The sequence below is a fragment of the Aegilops tauschii genome, chromosome 1 (assembly GCF_002575655.3).
Source record: "Aegilops tauschii subsp. strangulata cultivar AL8/78 chromosome 1, Aet v6.0, whole genome shotgun sequence".
NCBI classification, from domain to species: domain Eukaryota; kingdom Viridiplantae; phylum Streptophyta; class Magnoliopsida; order Poales; family Poaceae; genus Aegilops; species Aegilops tauschii.
This window is the reverse complement of record NC_053035.3, coordinates 33,686,514-33,705,519: the sequence shown is the minus strand read 5'-3', so window position 1 is coordinate 33,705,519 and position 19,006 is coordinate 33,686,514. Positions and strand designations below refer to the sequence as shown.

Genomic DNA, 19,006 nt, shown 5'->3' with positions numbered 1-19,006 from the left:
CCCCTTTCAGAACACGCTTGCCGCCGCTAGACGCGTGAATGATGAGCAGCAAGCTAAAACTTACCATAAACGTGCAAAATAATAAAACGTGATAAACATATGTCGCGCACGTGCGTTTTGTTTTGCACGCGGCGCAAAAAAAATTGAAAACGGAATGCAACACGAGGACTTCCAGGAGGTCACCCATCCTAGTACTACTCTCACCCAAGCACGCTTAACTTCGGAGTTCTGATGGGATCCGGTGCTTTAGTGCTGGTATGACCGCATCCGACATGTTACCCCCGTCTTCGTCCCTTATGCTTGCCCCTCCCAGCTCCACTACACACACGATTGCACATTCCTCTGGCCGCTCCCGCTCAACTACGGAGACGAGTTTTACCACGGTTCAACCGCACCAGTGCCTATTTACCATGGTTTCGACCCCTTTCAGAACACGCTTGCCGCCGCTAGACGCATGAATGATGAGCAGCGAGCTAAAACTTACCGTAAACGTGCACAATAATAAAACGTGCTAAACATATGCCGCGCACGTGCGTTTTGTTTTGCACGCGGGGCAAAAAAAATGAAAAAGCGAATGCAACACGAGGACTTCCCAGGAGGTCACCCATCCTAGTACTACTCTCGCCCAAGCACGCTTAACTTCGGAGTTCTGATGGGATCCGGTGCTTTAGTGCTGGTATGATCGCATCCGACATGTTACCCCCCGTCTTCGTCCCTTATGCTTCCCCCTCCCAGCTACATTCCTCTGGCCGCTCCCGCTCAACTACGGAGACGAGTTTTACCACGGTTCAACCGCACCAGTGCCTATTTACCATGGTTTCGACCCCTTTCAGAACACGCTTGCCGCCGCTAGACGCGTGAATGATGAGCAACGAGCTAAAACTTACCGTAAACGTGCACAATAATAAAACGTGCTAAACATATGTCGCGCACGTGCGTTTTGTTTTGCACGCGGCGCAAAAAAAATTAAAAAGCGAATGCAACACGAGGACTTCCCAGGAGGTCACCCATCCTAGTACTACTCTCGCCCAAGCACGCTCAACTTCGGAGTTCTGATGGGATCCGGTGCTTTAGTGCTGGTATGATCGCATCCGACATCTTACCCCCCGTCTTCGTCCCTTATGCTTGCCCCTCCCAGCTCCATTCCTTTGGCCGCTCCCGCTCAACTACGGAGACGAGTTTTACCACGGTTCAACCGCACCAGTGCCTATTTACCATGGTTTTGACCCCTTTGAGAACACGCTTCCGCCGCTAGACGCGTGAATGATGAGCAGCGAGCTAAAACTTACCATAAACGTGCAAAATAATAAAACGTGCTAAACATATGTCGCGCACGTGCGTTTTGTTTTGCACGCGGCGCAAAAAAAATTAAAAACGGAATGCAACACGAGGACTTCCCAGGAGGTCACCCATCCTAGTACTACTCTCGCCCAAGCACGCTTAACTTCGGAGTTCTGATGGGATCCGGTGCTTTAGTGCTGGTATGATCGCATCCGACATGTTACCCCCGACTTCGTCCCTTATGCTTGCCCCTCCCAGCTCCACTACACACACGATTGCACATTCCTCTGGCCGCTCCCGCTCAACTACGGAGACGAGTTTTACCACGGTTCAACCGCACCAGTGCCTATTTACCATGGTTTCGACCCCTTTCAGAACACGCTTGCCGCCGCTAGACGCGTGAATGATGAGCAGCGAGCTAAAACTTACCTTAAACGTGCACAATAATAAAACGTGCTAAACATATGCCGCGCACGTGCGTTTTGTTTTGCACGCGGGGCAAAAAATAAATAAAAAGGGAATGCAACACGAGGACTTCCCAGGAGGTCACCCATCCTAGTACAACTCTCGCCCAAGCACGCTTAAATTCGGAGTTCTGATGGGATCCGGTGCTTTAGTGCTGGTATGATCGCATCCGACATGTTACCCCCGTCTTCGTCCCTTATGCTTGCCCCTCCCAGCTCCATTCCTTTGGCCGCTCCCGCTCAACTACGGAGACGAGTTTTACCACGGTTCAACCGCACTAGTGCCTATTTACCATGGTTTCGACCCCTTTTCAGAACACGCTTGCCGCCGCTAGACGCGTGAATGATGAGCAGCGAGCTCAAACTTACCGTAAACGTGCAAAATAATAAAACGTGCTAAACATATGTCGCGCACGTGCGTTTAGTTTTGCACGCGGCGCAAAAAAAAAGGAATGCAACACGGGGACTTCCCAGGAGGTCACCCATCCTAGTACTACTCTCGCCCAAGCACGCTTAACTTCGGAGTTCTGATGGGATCCGGTGCTTTAGTGCAGGTATGATCACATCCGACATGTTACCCCCGTCTTCGTCCCTTATGCTTGCCCCTCCCAGCTCCACTACACACACGATTGCACATTCCTTTGGCCGCTCCCGCTCCACTACGGAGACGAGTTTTACCACGGTTCAACCGCACCAGTGCCTATTTACCATCGTTTCGACCCCTTTCAGAACACGCTTGCCGCCGCTAGACGCGTGAATGATGAGCAGCGAGCTAAAACTTACCGTAATCTTGCAAAATAATTAAACGTGCTAAACATATGTCGCGCACGTGCGTTTAGTTTTGCACGCGGCGCAAAAAAAATTAAAAAGGGAATGCAAAACGAGGACTTCCCAGGAGGTCACCCATCCTAGTACTACTCTCGCCCAAGCACGCTTAACTTCAGAGATCTGATGGGATCCGGTGCTTTAGTGCTGCTATGATCGCATCCGACATGTTACCCCCGTCTTCGTCCCTTATGCTTGCCCCTCCCAGCTCCACTACACACACGATTGCACATTCCTTTGGCCACTGCCGCTCAACTACGGAGACGAGTTTTACCACGGTTCAACCGCACCAGTGCCTATTTACCATGGTTTCGACCCCTTTCAGAAAACGCTTGCCGCCGCTAGACGCGTGAATGATGAGCAGCGAGCTAAAACTTACCGTAAACGTGCAAAATAATAAAACGTGCTAAACATATGTCGCGCACGTGCGTTTTGTTTTGCACGCGGCGCAAAAAAAATTAAAAAGGGAATGCAACACGAGGACTTCCCAGGAGGTCACCCATCCTAGTACTACTCTCGCCCAAGCACATTAACTTCGGAGTTCTGATGGGACCCGGTGCTTTAGTGCTGGTATGATCGCATCCGACATGTTACCCCCGTCTTCGTCCCTTATGCTTGCCCCTCCCAGCTCCACTACACACACGATTGCACATTCCTTTGGCCGCTCCCGCTCAACTACGGAGACGAGTTTTACCACGGTTCAACCGCACCAGTGCCTATTTACCATGGTTTCGACCCCTTTCAGAACACGCTTGCCGCCGCTAGACGCGTGAATAATGAGCAGCGAGCTAAAACTTACCGTAAACGTGCTAAACGTATGTCGCGCACGTGCGTTTTGTTTTGCACGCGGCGCAAAAAAAATTAAAAAGGGAATGCAACACGAGGACTTCCCAGGAGGTCACCCATCCTAGTACTACTCTCGCCCAAGCACGCTCAACTTCGGAGTTCTGGTGGGATCCGGTGCTTTAGTGCTGGTATGATCGCATCCGACATGTTACCCCCGTCTTCGTCCCTTATGCTTGCCCCTCCCAGCTCCATTCCTTTGGCCGCTCCCGCTCAACTACGGAGACGAGTTTTACCACGGTTCAACCGCACCAGTGCCTATTTACCATGGTTTCGACCCCTTTCAGAACACGCTTGCCGCCGCTAGACGCGTGAATGATGAGCAGCGAGCTAAAACTTACCGTAAACGTGCAAAATAATAAAACGTGCTAAACATATGTCGCGCACGTGCGTTTTGTTTTGCACGCGGCGCAAAAAAAATTAAAAACGGAATGCAACACGAGGACTTCCCAGGAGGTCACCCATCCTAGTACTATTCTCGCCCAAGCACGCTTAACTTCGGAGTTCTGATGGGATCCGGTGCTTTAGTGCTGCTATGATCGCATCCGACATGTTACCCCCGTCTTCGTCCCTTATGCTTGCCCCTCCCAGCTCCACTACACACACGATTGCACATTCCTTTGGCCGCTCCCGCTCAACTACGGAGACGAGTTTTACCACGGTTCAACCGCACCAGTGCCTATTTACCATGGTTTCGACCCCTTTCAAAACACGCTTGCCGCCGCTAGACGCGTGAATAATGAGCAGCGAGCTAAAACTTACCGTAAACGTGCAAAATAATAAAATGTGCTAAACATATGTCGCGCTCGTGCGTTTTGTTTTGCACGCGGCGCAAAAAAAATTAAAAACGGAATGCAACACGAGGACTTCCCAGGAGGTCACCCATCCTAGTACTACTCTCGCCCAAGCACGCTTAACTTCAGAGTTCTGCTGGGATCCGGTGCTTTAGTGCTGGTATGATCGCATCCAACATGTTCCCCCGTCTTCGTCCCTTATGCTTGCCCCTCCCAGCTCCACTACACACACGATTGCACATTCCTTTGGCCGCTCCCGCTCAACTACGGAGACGAGTTTTACCACGGTTCAACCGCACCAGTGCCTATTTACCATGGTTTCGACCCCTTTCAGAACACGCTTGCCGCCGCTAGACGCGTGAATGATGAGCAGCGATCTCAAACTTACCGTAAACGTGCAAAATAATAAAACGTGCTAAACATATGGCGCGCACGTGCGTTTTGTTTTGCACGCGGCGCAAAAAAAATTAAAAAGGGAATGCAACACGGGGACTTCCCAGGAGGTCACCCATCCTAGTACTACTCTCGCCCAAGCACGCTTTACTTCGGAGTTCTGATGGGATCCGGTGCTTTAGTGTTGGTATGATCGCATCTGACATGTTACCCCCGTCTTCGTCCCTTATGCTTGCCCCTCCCAGCTCCACTACACACACGATTGCACATTCCTTTGGCCGCTCCCGCTCAACTACGGAGACGAGTTTTACCACGGTTCAACCGCACCAGTGCCTATTTACCATGGTTTCGACCCATGTCAGAACACGCTTGCCGCCGCTAGACGCGTGAATGGTGAGCAGCGAGCTAAAACTTACCGTAAACGTGCAAAATAATAAAACGTGCTAAACATATGTCGCGCACGTGCGTTTTGTTTTGCACGCGACGCAAAATAAATTAAAAAGGGAATGCAACACGAGGACTTCCCAGGAGGTCACCCATCCTAGTACTACTCTCACCCAAGCACGCTTAACTTCGGAGTTCTGATGGGATCCGGTGCTTTAGTGCTGGTATGATCGCATCCGACATGTTAGCCCCGTCTTCGTTCCTTATGCTTGCCCCTCCCAGCTCCACTAAACACACGATTGCACATTCCTTTGGCCGCTCCCGCTCCACTACGGAGACGAGTTTTACCACGGTTCAACCGCACCAGTGCCTACTTACCATGGTTTCGACCCCTTTCAGAACACGCTTGCCACCGCTAGACGCGTGAATAATGAGCAGCGAGCTAAAACTTACCGTAAACGTGCAAAATAATAAAACGTGCTAAACATATGTCGCGGCGTTTTGTTTTGCACGCGGCGCAAAAAAATTAAAAAGGGAATGCAACACGAGGACTTCCCAGGAGGTCACCCATCCTAGTACTACTCTCGCCCAAGCACGCTTTACTTCGGAGTTCTGATGGGATCCGGTGCTTTAGTGCTGGTATGATCGCATCCAACATGTTACCCCCGTCTTCGTCCCTTATGCTTGCCCCTCCCAGCTCCACTACACACACGATTGCACATTCCTTTGGCCGCTCCCGCTCAACTACGGAGACGAGTTTTACCACGGCTCAACCGCACCAGTGCTTATTTACCATGGTTTCGACCCCTTTCAGAACATGCTTGCCGCCGCTACACGCGTGAATGATGAGCAGCGAGCTCAAACTTACCGTAAACGTGCAAAATAATAAAACGTGCTAAACATATGTCGCGCACGTGCGTTTTGTTTTGCACGCAGCGCAAAAAAAATTAAAAAGGGAATGCAACACGGGGACTTCCGAGGAGGTCACCTATCCTAGTACTAATCTCGCCCAAGCACGCTTAACTTCGGAGTTCTGATGGGATCCGGTGCTTTAGTGCTGGTATGATCGCATCCGACATGTTACCCCCGTCTTCGTCCCTTATGCTTGCCCCTCCCAGCTCCACTACACACACGATTGCACATTCCTTTGGCCGCTCCCGCTCAACTACGGAGACGAGTTTTACCACGGTTCAACCACACCAGTGCCTATTTACCATGGTTTCGACCCATGTCAGAACACGCTTGCCGCCGCTAGACGCGTGAATGGTGAGCAGTGAGCTAAAACTTACCGTAAACGTGTAAAATAATAAAACGTGCTAAACATATGTCGCGCACGTGCGTTTTGTTTTGCACGCGACGCAAAATAAATTAAAAAGGGAATGTAACACGAGGACTTCCCAGGAGGTCACCCATCCTAGTACTACTCTCACCCAAGCACGCTTAACTTCGGAGTTCTGATGGGATCCGGTGCTTTAGTGCTGGTATGATCGCATCCGACATGTTACCCCCGTCTTCGTCCCTTATGCTTGCCCCTCCCAGCTCCACTAAACACACGATTGCACATTCCTTTGGCCGCTCCCGCTCCACTACGGAGACGAGTTTTACCACGGTTCAACCGCACCAGTGCCTACTTACCATGGTTCCGACCCCTTTCAGAACACGCTTGCCGCCGCTAGACGCGTGAATAATGAGCAGCGAGCTAAAACTTACCGTAAACGTGCAAAATAATAAAACGTGCTAAACATATGTCGCGGCGTTTTGTTTTGCACGCGGCGCAAAAAAATTAAAAAGGGAATGCAACACGAGGACTTCCCAGGAGGTCACCCATCCTAGTACTACTCTCGCCCAAGCACGCTTAACTTCGGAGTTCTGATGGGATCCGGTGCTTTAGTGCTGGTATGATCGCATCCAACATGTTACCCCCGTCTTCGTCCCTTATGCTTGCCCCTCCGAGCTCCACTACACACACGATTGCACATTCCTTTGGCCGCTCCCGCTCAACTACGGAGACGAGTTTTACCACGGCTCAACCGCACCAGTGCCTATTTACCATGGTTTCGACCCCTTTCAGAACATGCTTGCCGCCGCTACACGCGTGAATGATGAGCAGCGAGCTCAAACTTACCGTAAACGTGCAAAATAATAAAACGTGCTAAACATATGTCGCGCACGTGCGTTTTGTTTTGCACGCAGCGCAAAAAAAATTAAAAAGGGAATGCAACACGGGGACTTCCGAGGAGGTCACCTATCCTAGTACTAATCTCGCCCAAGCACGCTTAACTTCGGAGTTCTGATGGGATCCGGTGCTTTAGTGCTGGTATGATCGCATCCGACATGTTACCCCCGTCTTCGTCCCTTATGCTTGCCCCTCCCAGCTCCACTACACACACGATTGCACATTCCTTTGGCCGCTTCCGCTCAACTACGGAGACGAGTTTTACCACGGTTCAACCGCACCAGTGCCTATTTACCATGGTTTCGACCCCTTTCAGAACACGCTTGCCGCCGCTAGACGCGTGAATAATGAGCAGCGAGCTAAAACTTACCGTAAACGTGCTAAACATATGTCGCGCACGTGCGTTTTGTTTTGCACGCGGCGCAAAAAAAATTAAAAAGGGAATGCAACACGAGGACTTCCCAGGAGGTCACCCATCCTAGTACTACTCTCGCCCAAGCACGCTCAACTTCGGAGTTCTGGTGGGATCCGGTGCTTTAGTGCTGGTATGATCGCATCCGACATGTTACCCCCGTCTTCGTCCCTTATGCTTGCCCCTCCCAGATCCATTCCTTTGGCCGCTCCCGCTCAACTACGGAGACGAGTTTTACCACGGTTCAACCGCACAAGTGCCTATTTACCATGGTTTCGACCCCTTTCAGAACACGCTTGCCGCCGCTAGACGCGTGAATGATGAGCAGCGAGCTAAAACTTACCGTAAACGTGCAAAATAATAAAACGTGTTAAACATATGTCGCGCACGTGCGTTTTGTTTTGCACGCGGCGCAAAAAAAATTAAAAACGGAATGCAACACGAGGACTTCCCAGGAGGTCACCCATCCTAGTACTATTCTCGCCCAAGCACGCTTAACTTCGGAGTTCTGATGGGATCCGGTGCTTTAGTGCTGCTATGATCGCATCCGACATGTTACCCCCGTCTTCGTCCCTTATGCTTGCCCCTCCCAGCTCCACTACACACACGATTGCACATTCCTTTGGCCGCTCCCGCTCAACTACGGAGACGAGTTTTACCACGGTTCAACCGCACCAGTGCCTATTTACCATGGTTTCGACCCCTTTCAGAACACGCTTGCCGCCGCTAGACGCGTGAATAATGAGCAGCGAGCTAAAACTTACCGTAAACGTGCAAAATAATAAAATGTGCTAAACATATGTCGCGCTCGTGCGTTTTGTTTTGCACGCGGCGCAAAAAAAATTAAAAACGGAATGCAACACGAGGACTTCCCAGGAGGTCACCCATCCTAGTACTACTCTCGCCCAAGCAAGCTTAACTTCAGAGTTCTGCTGGGATCCGGTGCTTTAGTGCTGGTATGATCGCATCCAACATCTTCCCCCGTCTTCGTCCCTTATGCTTGCCCCTCCCAGCTCCACTACACACACGATTGCACATTCCTTTGGCCGCTCCCGCTCAACTACGGAGACGAGTTTTACCACGGTTCAACCGCACCAGTGCCTATTTACCATGGTTTCGACCCCTTTCAGAACACGCTTGCCGCCGCTAGACGCGTGAATGATGAGCAGCGATCTCAAACTTACCGTAAACGTGCAAAATAATAAAACGTGCTAAACATATGGCGCGCACGTGCGTTTTGTTTTGCACGCGGCGCAAAAAAAACTAAAAAGGGAATGCAACACGGGGACTTCCCAGGAGGTCACCCATCCTAGTACTACTCTCGCCCAAGCACGCTTTACTTCGGAGTTCTGATGGGATCCGGTGCTTTAGTGTTGGTATGATCGCATCCGACATGTTACCCCCGTCTTCGTCCCTTATGCTTGCCCCTCCCAGCTCCACTACACACACGATTGCACATTCCTTTGGCCGCTCCCGCTCAACTACGGAGACGAGTGTTACCACGGTTGAACCGCACCAGTGCCTATTTACCATGGTTTCGACCCATGTCAGAACACGCTTGCCGCCGCTAGACGCGTGAATGGTGAGCAGCGAGCTAAAACTTACCGTAAACGTGCAAAATAATAAAACGTGCTAAACATATGTCGCGCACGTGCGTTTTGTTTTGCACGCGACGCAAAATAAATTAAAAAGGGAATGCAACACGAGGACTTCCCAGGAGGTCACCCATCCTAGTACTACTCTCACCCAAGCACACTTAACTTCGGAGTTCTGATGGGATCCGGTGCTTTAGTGCTGGTATGATCGCATCCGACATGTTACCCCCGTCTTCGTCCCTTATGCTTGCCCCTCCCAGCTCCACTAAACACACGATTCCACATTCCTTTGGCCGCTCCCGCTCCACTACGGAGACGAGTTTTACCACGGTTCAACCGCACCAGTGCCTACTTACCATGGTTTCGACCCCTTTCAGAACACGCTTGCCACCGCTAGACGCGTGAATAATGAGCAGCGAGCTAAAACTTACCGTAAACGTGCAAAATAATAAAACGTGCTAAACATATGTCGCGGCGTTTTGTTTTGCACGCGGCGCAAAAAAATTAAAAAGGGAATGCAACACGAGGACTTCCCAGGAGGTCACCCATCCTAGTACTACTCTCGCCCAAGCACGCTTTACTTCGGAGTTCTGATGGGATCCGGTGCTTTAGTGCTGGTATGATCGCATCCAACATGTTACCCCCGTCTTCGTCCCTTATGCTTGCCCCTCCCAGCTCCACTACACACACGATTGCACATTCCTTTGGCCGCTCCCGCTCAACTACGGAGACGAGTTTTACCACGGCTCAACCGCACCAGTGCCTATTTACCATGGTTTCGACCCCTTTCAGAACATGCTTGCCGCCGCTACACGCGTGAATGATGAGCAGCGAGCTCAAACTTACCGTAAACGTGCAAAATAATAAAACGTGCTAAACATATGTCGCGCACGTGCGTTTTGTTTTGCACGCGGCGCAAAAAAAATTAAAAAGGGAATGCAACACGGGGACTTCCGAGGAGGTCACCTATCCTAGTACTAATCTCGCCCAAGCACGCTTAACTTCGGAGTTCTGATGGGATCCGGTGCTTTAGTGCTGGTATGATCGCATCCGACATGTTACCCCCGTCTTCGTCCCTTATGCTTGCCCCTCCCAGCTCCACTACACACACGATTGCACATTCCTTTGGCCGCTCCCGCTCAACTACGGAGACGAGTTTTACCACGGTTCAACCGCACCAGTGCCTATTTACCATGGTTTCGACCCCTTTCAGAACACGCTTGCCGCCGCTAGACGCGTGAATAATGAGCAGCGAGCTAAAACTTACCGTAAACGTGCTAAACATATGTCGCGCACGTGCGTTTTGTTTTGCACGCGGCGCAAAAAAAATTAAAAAGGGAATGCAACACGAGGACTTCCCAGGAGGTCACCCATCCTAGTACTACTCTCGCCCAAGCACGCTCAACTTCGGAGTTCTGGTGGGATCCGGTGCTTTAGTGCTGGTATGATCGCATCCGACATGTTACCGCCGTCTTCGTCCCTTATGCTTGCCCCTCCCAGCTCCATTCCTTTGGCCGCTCCCGCTCAACTACGGAGACGAGTTTTACCACGGTTCAACCGCACCAGTGCCTATTTACCATGGTTTCGACCCCTTTCAGAACACGCTTGCCGCCGCTAGACGCGTGAATGATGAGCAGCGAGCTAAAACTTACCGTAAACGTGCAAAATAATAAAACGTGCTAAACATATGTCGCGCACGTGCGTTTTGTTTTGCACGCGGCGCAAAAAAAATAAAAAACGGAATGCAACACGAGGACTTCCCAGGAGGTCACCCATCCTAGTACTACTCTCGCCCAATCACGCTTAACTTCGGAGTTCTGATGGGATCCGGTGCTTTAGTGCTGGTATGATCGCATCCGACATGTTACCCCCGTCTTCGTCCCTTATGCTTGCCCCTCCCAGCTCCACTACACACACGATTGCACATTCCTCTGGCCGCTCCTGCTCAACTACGGAGACGAGTTTTACCACGGTTCAACCGCACCAGTGCCTATTTACCATGGTTTCGACCCCTTTCAGAACACGCTTGCCGGCGCTAGACGCGTGAATGATGAGCAGCGAGCTAAAACTTACCGTAAACGTGCACAATAATAAAACGTGCTAAACATATGCCGCGCACGTGCGTTTTGTTTTGCACGCGGGGCAAAAAAAAAGGGAATGCAACACGAGGACTTCCCAGGAGGTCACCCATCCTAGTACAACTCTCGCCCAAGCACGCTTAACTTCGGAGTTCTGATGGGATCCGGTGCTTTAGTGCTGGTATGATCGCATCCGACATGTTACCCCCGTCTTCGTCCCTTATGCTTGCCCCTCCCAGCTCCATTCCTTTGGCCGCTCCCGCTCATCTACAGAGACGAGTTTTACCACGGATCAACCGCACTAGTGCCTATTTACCATGGTTTCGACCCCTTTTCAGAACACGCTTGCCGCCGCTAGACGCGTGAATGATGAGCAGCGAGCTCAAACTTACCGTAAACGTGCAAAATAATAAAACGTGCTAAACATATGTCGCGCACGTGCGTTTTGTTTTGCACGCGGCGCAAAAAAAAAGGAATGCAACACGGGGACTTCCCAGGAGGTCACCCATCCTAGTACTACTCTCGCCCAAGCACGCTTAACTTCGGAGTTCTGATGGGATCCGGTGCTTTAGTGCTGGTATGATCACATCCGACATGTTACCCCCGTCTTCGTCCCTTATGCTTGCCCCTCCCAGCTCCACTACACACACGATTGCACATTCCTTTGGCCGCTCCCGCTCCACTACGGAGACGAGTTTTACCACGGTTCAACCGCACCAGTGCCTATTTACCATCGTTTCGACCCCTTTCAGAACACGCTTGCCGCCGCTAGACGCGTGAATGATGAGCAGCGAGCTAAAACTTACCGTAAACGTGCAAAATAATTAAACGTGCTAAACATATGTCGCGCACGTGCGTTTTGTTTTGCACGCGGCGCAAAAAAAATTAAAAAGGGAATGCAACACGAGGACTTCCCAGGAGGTCACCCATCCTAGTACTACTCTCGCCCAAGCACGCTTAACTTCAGAGTTCTGATGGGATCCGGTGCTTTAGTGCTGGTATGATCGCATCCGACATGTTACCCCCGTCTTCGTCCCTTATGCTTGCCCCTCCCAGCTCCACTACACACACGATTGCACATTCCTTTGGCCACTGCCGCTCAACTACGGAGACGAGTTTTACCACGGTTCAACCGCACCAGTGCCTATTTACCATGGTTTCGACCCCTTTCAGAACACGCTTGCTGCCGCTAGACGCGTGAATGATGAGCAGCGAGCTAAAACTTACCGTAAACGTGCAAAATAATAAAACGTGCTAAACATATGTCGCGCACGTGCGTTTTGTTTTGCACGCGGCGCAAAAAAATTAAAAAGGGAATGCAACACGAGGACTTCCCAGGAGGTCACCCATCCTAGTACTACTCTCGCCCAAGCACATTAACTTCGGAGTTCTGATGGGACCCGGTGCTTTAGTGCTGGTATGATCGCATCCGACATGTTACCCCCGTCTTCGTCCCTTATGCTTGCCCCTCCCAGCTCCACTACACACACGATTGCACATTCCTTTGGCCGCTCCCGCTCAACTACGGAGACGAGTTTTACCACGGTTCAACCGCACCAGTGCCTATTTACCATGGTTTCGACCCCTTTCAGAACACGCTTGCCGCCGCTAGACGCGTGAATGATGAGCAGCGAGCTAAAACTTACCGTAAACGTGCAAAATAATAAAACGTGCTAAACATATGTCGCGCACGTGCGTTTTGTTTTGCACACGGCACAAAAAAAAATAAAAACGGAATGCAACACGAGGACTTCCCAGGAGGTCACCCATCCTAGTACTACTCTCGCCCATGCACGGTTAACTTCGGAGTTCTGATGGGAGCCGGTGCTTTAGTGCTGGTATGATCGCATCCGACATGTTACCCCCGTCTTCGTCCCTTATGCTTGCCCCTCCCAGCTCCACTACACACACGATTGCACATTCCTTTGGCCGCTCCCGCTCAACTACGGAGACGAGTTTTACCACGGTTCAACCGCACCAGTGCCTATTTACCATGGTTTCGACCCCTTTCAGAACACGCTTGCCGCCGCTAGACGCGTGAATGATGAGCACCGAGCTAAAACTTACCGTAAACGTGCAAAATAATAAAACGTGCTAAATATATGTCGCGCACGTGCGTTTTGTTTTGCACGCGGCACAAAAAAAATAAAAAGGAATGCAACACGAGGACTTCCCAAGAGGTCATCCATCCTAGTACTACTCTCGCCCAAGCACGCTTAACTTCGGAGTTCTGATGGGATCCGGTGCTTTAGTGCTGGTATGATCGCAACCGACATGTTACCCCCGTCTTCGTCCCTTATGCTTGCCCCTCCCAGCTCCACTACACACACGATTGCACATTCCTTTGGCCGCTCCCGCTCAACTACGGAGACGAGTTTTACCACGGTTCAACCGCACCAGTGCCTACTTACCATGGTTTCGACCCCTTTCAGAACACGCTTGCCGCCGCTAGACGCGTGAATGATGAGCAGCGAGCTAAAACTTACCGTAAACGTGCAAAATAATAAAACGTGCTAAACATATGTCGCGCACGTGCGTTTTGTTTTGCATGCGGCGCAAAAAAAATTAAAAAGGGAATACAACACGAGGATTTCCCAGGAGGTCACCCATCCTAGTACTACTCTCGCCCATGCACGGTTAACTTCGGAGTTCTGATGGGAGCCGGTGCTTTAGTGCTGGTATGATCGCATCCGACATGTTACCCCCGTCTTCGTCCCTTATGCTTGCCCCTCCCAGCTCCACTACACACACGATTGCACATTCCTTTGGCCGCTCCCGCTCCACTACGGAGACGAGTTTTACCACGGTTCAACCGCACCAGTGCCTACTTACCATGGTTTCGACCCCTTTCAGAACACGCTTGCCGTCGCTAGACGCGTGAATAATGAGCAGCGAGCTAAAACTTACCGTAAACGTGCAAAATAATAAAACGAGCTAAACATATGTCGCGCACGTGCGTTTTGTTTTGCACGCGGCGCAAAAAAAATTAAAAAGGGAATGCAACACGAGAACTTCCCAGGAGGTCACCCATCCTAGTACTACTCTCGCCCAAGCACGCTTAACTTCGAAGTTCTGATGGGATCCGGTGCTTTAGTGCTGGTAAGATCGCATCCAACATGTTACCCCCGTCTTCGTCCCTTATGCTTGCCCCTCCCAGCTCCACTACACACACGATTGCACATTCCTTTGGCCGCTCCCGCTCAACTACGGAGACGAGTTTTACCACGGTTCAACCGCACCAGTGCCTATTTACCATGGTTTCGACCCCTTTCAGAGCACGCTTGCCGCCGCTAGACGCGTGAATAATGAGCAGCGAGCTAAAACTTACCGTAAACGTGCAAAATAATAAAACGTGCTAAACATATGTCGCGCACGTGCGTTTTGTTTTGCACGCGGCGCAAAAAAAAATAAAAAGGGAATGCAACACGAGGACTTCCCAGGAGGTCACCCATCCTAGTACTACTCTCGCCCAAGCACGCTTAACTTCGGAGTTCTGATGGGATCCGGTGCTTTAGTGCTGGTATGATCGCATCCGACATGTTACCCCCGTCTTCGTCCCTTATGCTTGCCCCTCCAGCTCCACTACACACACGATTGCACATTCCTTTGGCCGCTCCCGCTCAACTACGGAGACGAGTTTTACCACGGTTCAACCGCACCAGTGCCTATTTACCATGGTTTCGACCCCTTTCAGAGCACGCTTGCCGCCGCTAGACGCGTGAATAATGAGCAGCGAGCTAAAACTTACCGTAAACGTGCAAAATAATAAAACGTGCTAAACATATGTCGCGCACGTGCGTTTTGTTTTGCATGCGGCGCAAAAAAAATTAAAAAGGGAATACAACACGAGGATTTCCCAGGAGGTCACCCATCCTAGTACTACTCTCGCCCATGCACGGTTAACTTCGGAGTTCTGATGGGAGCCGGTGCTTTAGTGCTGGTATGATCGCATCCGACATGTTACCCCCGTCTTCGTCCCTTATGCTTGCCCCTCCCAGCTCCACTACACACACGATTGCACATTCCTTTGGCCGCTCCCGCTCCACTACGGAGACGAGTTTTACCACGGTTCAACCGCACCAGTGCCTACTTACCATGGTTTCGACCCCTTTCAGAACACGCTTGCCGTCGCTAGACGCGTGAATAATGAGCAGCGAGCTAAAACTTACCGTAAACGTGCAAAATAATAAAACGAGCTAAACATATGTCGCGCACGTGCGTTTTGTTTTGCACGCGGCGCAAAAAAAATTAAAAAGGGAATGCAACACGAGAACTTCCCAGGAGGTCACCCATCCTAGTACTACTCTCGCCCAAGCACGCTTAACTTCGAAGTTCTGATGGGATCCGGTGCTTTAGTGCTGGTAAGATCGCATCCAACATGTTACCCCCGTCTTCGTCCCTTATGCTTGCCCCTCCCAGCTCCACTACACACACGATTGCACATTCCTTTGGCCGCTCCCGCTCAACTACGGAGACGAGTTTTACCACGGTTCAACCGCACCAGTGCCTATTTACCATGGTTTCGACCCCTTTCAGAGCACGCTTGCCGCCGCTAGACGCGTGAATAATGAGCAGCGAGCTAAAACTTACCGTAAACGTGCAAAATAATAAAACGTGCTAAACATATGTCGCGCACGTGCGTTTTGTTTTGCACGCGGCGCAAAAAAAAATAAAAAGGGAATGCAACACGAGGACTTCCCAGGAGGTCACCCATCCTAGTACTACTCTCGCCCAAGCACGCTTAACTTCGGAGTTCTGATGGGATCCGGTGCTTTAGTGCTGGTATGATCGCATCCGACATGTTACCCCCGTCTTCGTCCCTTATGCTTGCCCCTCCAGCTCCACTACACACACGATTGCACATTCCTTTGGCCGCTCCCGCTCAACTACGGAGACGAGTTTTACCACGGTTCAACCGCACCAGTGCCTATTTACCATGGTTTCGACCCCTTTCAGAGCACGCTTGCCGCCGCTAGACGCGTGAATAATGAGCAGCGAGCTAAAACTTACCGTAAACGTGCAAAATAATAAAACGTGCTAAACATATGTCGCGCACGTGCGTTTTGTTTTGCACGCGGCGCAAAAAAAATTAAAAAGGGAATGCAACACGAGGACTTCCCAGGAGGTCACCCATCCTAGTACTATTCTCGCCCAAGCACGCTTAACTTCGGAGTTCTGATGGGATCCGGTGCTTTAGTGCTGCTATGATCGCATCCGACATGTTACCCCCGTCTTTGTCCCTTATGCTTGCCCCTCCCAGCTCCACTACACACACGATTGCACATTCCTTTGGCCGCTCCCGCTCAACTACGGAGACGAGTTTTACCACGGTTCAACCGCACCAGTGCCTATTTACCATGGTTTCGACCCCTTTCAGAACACGCTTGCCGCCGCTAGACGCGTGAATAATGAGCAGCGAGCTAAAACTTACCGTAAACGTGCAAAATAATAAAATGTGGTAAACATATGTCGCGCCCGTGCGTTTTGTTTTGCACGCGGCGCAAAAAAAATTAAAAAGGGAATGCAACACGAGGACTTCCCAGGAGGTCACCCATCCTAGTACTATTCTCGCCCAAGCACACTTAACTTCGGAGTTCTGCTAGGATCCGGTGCTTTAGTGCTGGTATGATCGCATCCAACATGTTACCCCCGTCTTCGTCCCTTATGCTTGCCCCTCCCAGCTCCACTACACACACGATTGCACATTCCTTTGGCCGCTCCCGCTCAACTACGGAGACGAGTTTTACCACGGTTCAACCGCACCAGTGCCTATTTACCATGGTTTCGACCCCTTTCAGAACATGCTTGCCGCCGCTACACGCGTGAATGATGAGCAGCGAGCTCAAACTTACCGTAAACGTGCAAAATAATAAAACGTGCTAAACATATGTCGCGCACGTGCGTTTTGTTTTGCATGCGGCGCAAAAAAAATTAAAAAGGGAATACAACACGAGGATTTCCCAGGAGGTCACCCATCCTAGTACTACTCTCGCCCATGCACGGTTAACTTCGGAGTTCTGATGGGAGCCGGTGCTTTAGTGCTGGTATGATCGCATCCGACATGTTACCCCCGTCTTCGTCCCTTATGCTTGCCCCTCCCAGCTCCACTACACACACGATTGCACATTCCTTTGGCCGCTCCCGCTCCACTACGGAGACGAGTTTTACCACGGTTCAACCGCACCAGTGCCTACTTACCATGGTTTCGACCCCTTTCAGAACACGCTTGCCGCCGCTAGACGCGTGAATAGTGAGCAGCGAGCTAAAACTTACCGTAAACGTGCAAAATAATAAAACGAGCTAAACATATGTCGCGCACGTGCGTTTTGTTTTGCACGCGGCGCAAAAAAAATTAAAAAGGGAATGCAACACGAGAACTTCCCAGGAGGTCACCCATCCTAGTACTACTCTCGCCCAAGCACGCTTAACTTAGGAGTTCTGATGGGATCCGGTGCTTTAGTGCTGGTATGATCGCATCCAACATGTTACCCCCGTCTTCGTCCCTTATGCTTGCCCCTCCCAGCTCCACTATACACACGATTGCACATTCCTTTGGCCGCTCCCGCTCAACTACGGAGACGAGTTTTACCACGGTTCAACCGCACCAGTGCCTATTTACCATGGTTTCGACCCCTTTCAGAGCACGCTTGCCGCCGCTAGACGCGTGAATAATGAGCAGCGAGCTAAAACTTACCGTAAACGTGCAAAATAATAAAACGTGCTAAACATATGTCGCGCACGTGCGTTTTGTTTTGCACGCGGCGCAAAAAAAATAAAAAGGGAATGCAACACGAGGACTTCCCAGGAGGTCACCCATCCTAGTACTACTCTCGCCCAAGCACGCTTAACTTCGGAGTTCTGATGGGATACGGTGCTTTAGTGCTGGTATGATCGCATCCGACATGTTACCCCCGTCTTCGTCCCTTATGCTTGCCCCTCCCAGCTCCACTACACACACGATTGCACATTCCTTTGGCCGCTCCCGCTCAACTACGGAGACGAGTTTTACCACGGTTCAACCGCACCAGTGCCTATTTACCATGGTTTCGATCCCTTTCAGAGCACGCTTGCCGCCGCTAGACGCGTGAATAATGAGCAGCGAGCTAAAACTTACCGTAAACGTGCAAAATAATAAAACGTGCTAAACATATGTCGCGCACGTGCGTTTTGTTTTGCACGCGGCGCAAAAAAAATTAAAAAGGGAATGCAACACGAGGACTTCCCAGGAGGTCACCCATCCTAGTACTATTCTCGCCCAAGCACGCTTAACTTCGGAGTTCTGATGGGATCCGGTGCTTTAGTGCTGGTATGATCGCATCCGACATGTTACCCCCGTCTTCGTCCCTTATGCTTGCCCCTCCCAGCTCCACTACACACACGATTGCACATTCCTTTGGCCGCTCCCGCTCAACTACGGAGACGAGTTTTACCACGGTTCAACCGCACCAGTGCCTATTTACCATGGTTTCGACCCCTTTCAGAACACGCTTGCCGCCGCTAGACGCGTGAATAATGAGCAGCGAGCTAAAACTTACCGTAAACGTGCAAAATAATAAAACGTGCTAAACATACGTCGCGCTCGTGCGTTTTGTTTTGCACGCGGTGCAAAACAAATTAAAAAGGGAATGCAACACGAGGACTTCCCAGGAGGTCACCCATCCTAGTACTACTCTCGCCCAAGCACGCTTAACTTCGGAGTTCTGATGGGATCCGGTGCTTTAGTGCTGGTATGATCGCATCCAACATGTTACCCCCGTCTTC

At 50.9% G+C, this 19,006-nt stretch overlaps 46 non-coding genes across 46 annotated transcripts; all 46 read right to left on the bottom strand.

Annotated features, from left to right (window-relative positions):
• Positions 1-151: 151 nt before the first annotated feature.
• LOC141039899 (5S ribosomal RNA) lies at positions 152-269 on the bottom strand. The gene has a single exon (XR_012200832.1). It is a non-coding gene; the product is annotated as a 5S ribosomal RNA (ribosomal RNA).
• A 302-nt stretch (positions 270-571) lies between these two features.
• LOC141040495 (5S ribosomal RNA) lies at positions 572-690 on the bottom strand. Its single transcript, XR_012201398.1, has one exon. It is a non-coding gene; the product is annotated as a 5S ribosomal RNA (ribosomal RNA).
• Positions 691-974: 284 nt separating this feature from the next.
• Positions 975-1,093, bottom strand: LOC141039619 (5S ribosomal RNA). The gene has a single exon (XR_012200549.1). It is a non-coding gene; the product is annotated as a 5S ribosomal RNA (ribosomal RNA).
• Positions 1,094-1,376: 283 nt separating this feature from the next.
• On the bottom strand, positions 1,377-1,495 carry LOC141040390 (5S ribosomal RNA). Its single transcript, XR_012201293.1, has one exon. It is a non-coding gene; the product is annotated as a 5S ribosomal RNA (ribosomal RNA).
• A 303-nt stretch (positions 1,496-1,798) lies between these two features.
• LOC141039672 (5S ribosomal RNA) lies at positions 1,799-1,917 on the bottom strand. Its single transcript, XR_012200602.1, has one exon. It is a non-coding gene; the product is annotated as a 5S ribosomal RNA (ribosomal RNA).
• A 277-nt stretch (positions 1,918-2,194) lies between these two features.
• LOC141039363 (5S ribosomal RNA) lies at positions 2,195-2,313 on the bottom strand. Its single transcript, XR_012200292.1, has one exon. It is a non-coding gene; the product is annotated as a 5S ribosomal RNA (ribosomal RNA).
• Positions 2,314-2,615: 302 nt separating this feature from the next.
• Positions 2,616-2,734, bottom strand: LOC141039929 (5S ribosomal RNA). Its single transcript, XR_012200862.1, has one exon. It is a non-coding gene; the product is annotated as a 5S ribosomal RNA (ribosomal RNA).
• Positions 2,735-3,036: 302 nt separating this feature from the next.
• Positions 3,037-3,154, bottom strand: LOC141039947 (5S ribosomal RNA). Its single transcript, XR_012200880.1, has one exon. It is a non-coding gene; the product is annotated as a 5S ribosomal RNA (ribosomal RNA).
• A 285-nt stretch (positions 3,155-3,439) lies between these two features.
• Positions 3,440-3,558, bottom strand: LOC141039780 (5S ribosomal RNA). Its single transcript, XR_012200713.1, has one exon. It is a non-coding gene; the product is annotated as a 5S ribosomal RNA (ribosomal RNA).
• Positions 3,559-3,841: 283 nt separating this feature from the next.
• Positions 3,842-3,960, bottom strand: LOC141039600 (5S ribosomal RNA). The gene has a single exon (XR_012200530.1). It is a non-coding gene; the product is annotated as a 5S ribosomal RNA (ribosomal RNA).
• A 302-nt stretch (positions 3,961-4,262) lies between these two features.
• LOC141039662 (5S ribosomal RNA) lies at positions 4,263-4,381 on the bottom strand. The gene has a single exon (XR_012200592.1). It is a non-coding gene; the product is annotated as a 5S ribosomal RNA (ribosomal RNA).
• Positions 4,382-4,682: 301 nt separating this feature from the next.
• LOC141039891 (5S ribosomal RNA) lies at positions 4,683-4,801 on the bottom strand. The gene has a single exon (XR_012200824.1). It is a non-coding gene; the product is annotated as a 5S ribosomal RNA (ribosomal RNA).
• A 302-nt stretch (positions 4,802-5,103) lies between these two features.
• LOC141039354 (5S ribosomal RNA) lies at positions 5,104-5,222 on the bottom strand. The gene has a single exon (XR_012200283.1). It is a non-coding gene; the product is annotated as a 5S ribosomal RNA (ribosomal RNA).
• A 296-nt stretch (positions 5,223-5,518) lies between these two features.
• LOC141040522 (5S ribosomal RNA) lies at positions 5,519-5,637 on the bottom strand. Its single transcript, XR_012201425.1, has one exon. It is a non-coding gene; the product is annotated as a 5S ribosomal RNA (ribosomal RNA).
• Positions 5,638-5,939: 302 nt separating this feature from the next.
• On the bottom strand, positions 5,940-6,058 carry LOC141039793 (5S ribosomal RNA). The gene has a single exon (XR_012200726.1). It is a non-coding gene; the product is annotated as a 5S ribosomal RNA (ribosomal RNA).
• Positions 6,059-6,360: 302 nt separating this feature from the next.
• LOC141039631 (5S ribosomal RNA) lies at positions 6,361-6,479 on the bottom strand. Its single transcript, XR_012200561.1, has one exon. It is a non-coding gene; the product is annotated as a 5S ribosomal RNA (ribosomal RNA).
• Positions 6,480-6,775: 296 nt separating this feature from the next.
• On the bottom strand, positions 6,776-6,894 carry LOC141040389 (5S ribosomal RNA). The gene has a single exon (XR_012201292.1). It is a non-coding gene; the product is annotated as a 5S ribosomal RNA (ribosomal RNA).
• A 302-nt stretch (positions 6,895-7,196) lies between these two features.
• On the bottom strand, positions 7,197-7,315 carry LOC141039792 (5S ribosomal RNA). Its single transcript, XR_012200725.1, has one exon. It is a non-coding gene; the product is annotated as a 5S ribosomal RNA (ribosomal RNA).
• A 285-nt stretch (positions 7,316-7,600) lies between these two features.
• LOC141039779 (5S ribosomal RNA) lies at positions 7,601-7,719 on the bottom strand. The gene has a single exon (XR_012200712.1). It is a non-coding gene; the product is annotated as a 5S ribosomal RNA (ribosomal RNA).
• A 283-nt stretch (positions 7,720-8,002) lies between these two features.
• On the bottom strand, positions 8,003-8,121 carry LOC141039599 (5S ribosomal RNA). Its single transcript, XR_012200529.1, has one exon. It is a non-coding gene; the product is annotated as a 5S ribosomal RNA (ribosomal RNA).
• A 302-nt stretch (positions 8,122-8,423) lies between these two features.
• LOC141039930 (5S ribosomal RNA) lies at positions 8,424-8,542 on the bottom strand. The gene has a single exon (XR_012200863.1). It is a non-coding gene; the product is annotated as a 5S ribosomal RNA (ribosomal RNA).
• A 301-nt stretch (positions 8,543-8,843) lies between these two features.
• Positions 8,844-8,962, bottom strand: LOC141039716 (5S ribosomal RNA). The gene has a single exon (XR_012200648.1). It is a non-coding gene; the product is annotated as a 5S ribosomal RNA (ribosomal RNA).
• Positions 8,963-9,264: 302 nt separating this feature from the next.
• Positions 9,265-9,383, bottom strand: LOC141039501 (5S ribosomal RNA). The gene has a single exon (XR_012200430.1). It is a non-coding gene; the product is annotated as a 5S ribosomal RNA (ribosomal RNA).
• A 296-nt stretch (positions 9,384-9,679) lies between these two features.
• LOC141040521 (5S ribosomal RNA) lies at positions 9,680-9,798 on the bottom strand. The gene has a single exon (XR_012201424.1). It is a non-coding gene; the product is annotated as a 5S ribosomal RNA (ribosomal RNA).
• Positions 9,799-10,100: 302 nt separating this feature from the next.
• On the bottom strand, positions 10,101-10,219 carry LOC141039791 (5S ribosomal RNA). Its single transcript, XR_012200724.1, has one exon. It is a non-coding gene; the product is annotated as a 5S ribosomal RNA (ribosomal RNA).
• Positions 10,220-10,504: 285 nt separating this feature from the next.
• On the bottom strand, positions 10,505-10,623 carry LOC141039778 (5S ribosomal RNA). Its single transcript, XR_012200711.1, has one exon. It is a non-coding gene; the product is annotated as a 5S ribosomal RNA (ribosomal RNA).
• A 283-nt stretch (positions 10,624-10,906) lies between these two features.
• On the bottom strand, positions 10,907-11,025 carry LOC141039551 (5S ribosomal RNA). The gene has a single exon (XR_012200480.1). It is a non-coding gene; the product is annotated as a 5S ribosomal RNA (ribosomal RNA).
• Positions 11,026-11,321: 296 nt separating this feature from the next.
• On the bottom strand, positions 11,322-11,440 carry LOC141040520 (5S ribosomal RNA). Its single transcript, XR_012201423.1, has one exon. It is a non-coding gene; the product is annotated as a 5S ribosomal RNA (ribosomal RNA).
• A 277-nt stretch (positions 11,441-11,717) lies between these two features.
• On the bottom strand, positions 11,718-11,836 carry LOC141040529 (5S ribosomal RNA). The gene has a single exon (XR_012201432.1). It is a non-coding gene; the product is annotated as a 5S ribosomal RNA (ribosomal RNA).
• Positions 11,837-12,138: 302 nt separating this feature from the next.
• On the bottom strand, positions 12,139-12,257 carry LOC141040547 (5S ribosomal RNA). Its single transcript, XR_012201450.1, has one exon. It is a non-coding gene; the product is annotated as a 5S ribosomal RNA (ribosomal RNA).
• Positions 12,258-12,558: 301 nt separating this feature from the next.
• LOC141039946 (5S ribosomal RNA) lies at positions 12,559-12,676 on the bottom strand. Its single transcript, XR_012200879.1, has one exon. It is a non-coding gene; the product is annotated as a 5S ribosomal RNA (ribosomal RNA).
• Positions 12,677-12,978: 302 nt separating this feature from the next.
• LOC141039872 (5S ribosomal RNA) lies at positions 12,979-13,097 on the bottom strand. Its single transcript, XR_012200805.1, has one exon. It is a non-coding gene; the product is annotated as a 5S ribosomal RNA (ribosomal RNA).
• Positions 13,098-13,397: 300 nt separating this feature from the next.
• LOC141039595 (5S ribosomal RNA) lies at positions 13,398-13,516 on the bottom strand. The gene has a single exon (XR_012200525.1). It is a non-coding gene; the product is annotated as a 5S ribosomal RNA (ribosomal RNA).
• Positions 13,517-13,818: 302 nt separating this feature from the next.
• On the bottom strand, positions 13,819-13,937 carry LOC141040030 (5S ribosomal RNA). Its single transcript, XR_012200961.1, has one exon. It is a non-coding gene; the product is annotated as a 5S ribosomal RNA (ribosomal RNA).
• Positions 13,938-14,239: 302 nt separating this feature from the next.
• On the bottom strand, positions 14,240-14,358 carry LOC141039553 (5S ribosomal RNA). The gene has a single exon (XR_012200482.1). It is a non-coding gene; the product is annotated as a 5S ribosomal RNA (ribosomal RNA).
• Positions 14,359-14,660: 302 nt separating this feature from the next.
• On the bottom strand, positions 14,661-14,779 carry LOC141040388 (5S ribosomal RNA). Its single transcript, XR_012201291.1, has one exon. It is a non-coding gene; the product is annotated as a 5S ribosomal RNA (ribosomal RNA).
• Positions 14,780-15,080: 301 nt separating this feature from the next.
• On the bottom strand, positions 15,081-15,199 carry LOC141040029 (5S ribosomal RNA). Its single transcript, XR_012200960.1, has one exon. It is a non-coding gene; the product is annotated as a 5S ribosomal RNA (ribosomal RNA).
• A 302-nt stretch (positions 15,200-15,501) lies between these two features.
• Positions 15,502-15,620, bottom strand: LOC141039552 (5S ribosomal RNA). Its single transcript, XR_012200481.1, has one exon. It is a non-coding gene; the product is annotated as a 5S ribosomal RNA (ribosomal RNA).
• A 302-nt stretch (positions 15,621-15,922) lies between these two features.
• Positions 15,923-16,041, bottom strand: LOC141040387 (5S ribosomal RNA). The gene has a single exon (XR_012201290.1). It is a non-coding gene; the product is annotated as a 5S ribosomal RNA (ribosomal RNA).
• A 301-nt stretch (positions 16,042-16,342) lies between these two features.
• On the bottom strand, positions 16,343-16,461 carry LOC141039598 (5S ribosomal RNA). The gene has a single exon (XR_012200528.1). It is a non-coding gene; the product is annotated as a 5S ribosomal RNA (ribosomal RNA).
• A 302-nt stretch (positions 16,462-16,763) lies between these two features.
• LOC141039911 (5S ribosomal RNA) lies at positions 16,764-16,882 on the bottom strand. The gene has a single exon (XR_012200844.1). It is a non-coding gene; the product is annotated as a 5S ribosomal RNA (ribosomal RNA).
• A 302-nt stretch (positions 16,883-17,184) lies between these two features.
• Positions 17,185-17,303, bottom strand: LOC141040027 (5S ribosomal RNA). Its single transcript, XR_012200958.1, has one exon. It is a non-coding gene; the product is annotated as a 5S ribosomal RNA (ribosomal RNA).
• Positions 17,304-17,605: 302 nt separating this feature from the next.
• LOC141039440 (5S ribosomal RNA) lies at positions 17,606-17,724 on the bottom strand. Its single transcript, XR_012200369.1, has one exon. It is a non-coding gene; the product is annotated as a 5S ribosomal RNA (ribosomal RNA).
• A 301-nt stretch (positions 17,725-18,025) lies between these two features.
• LOC141039601 (5S ribosomal RNA) lies at positions 18,026-18,144 on the bottom strand. Its single transcript, XR_012200531.1, has one exon. It is a non-coding gene; the product is annotated as a 5S ribosomal RNA (ribosomal RNA).
• A 302-nt stretch (positions 18,145-18,446) lies between these two features.
• LOC141040441 (5S ribosomal RNA) lies at positions 18,447-18,565 on the bottom strand. The gene has a single exon (XR_012201344.1). It is a non-coding gene; the product is annotated as a 5S ribosomal RNA (ribosomal RNA).
• A 302-nt stretch (positions 18,566-18,867) lies between these two features.
• On the bottom strand, positions 18,868-18,986 carry LOC141040385 (5S ribosomal RNA). Its single transcript, XR_012201288.1, has one exon. It is a non-coding gene; the product is annotated as a 5S ribosomal RNA (ribosomal RNA).
• Positions 18,987-19,006: the final 20 nt, after the last annotated feature.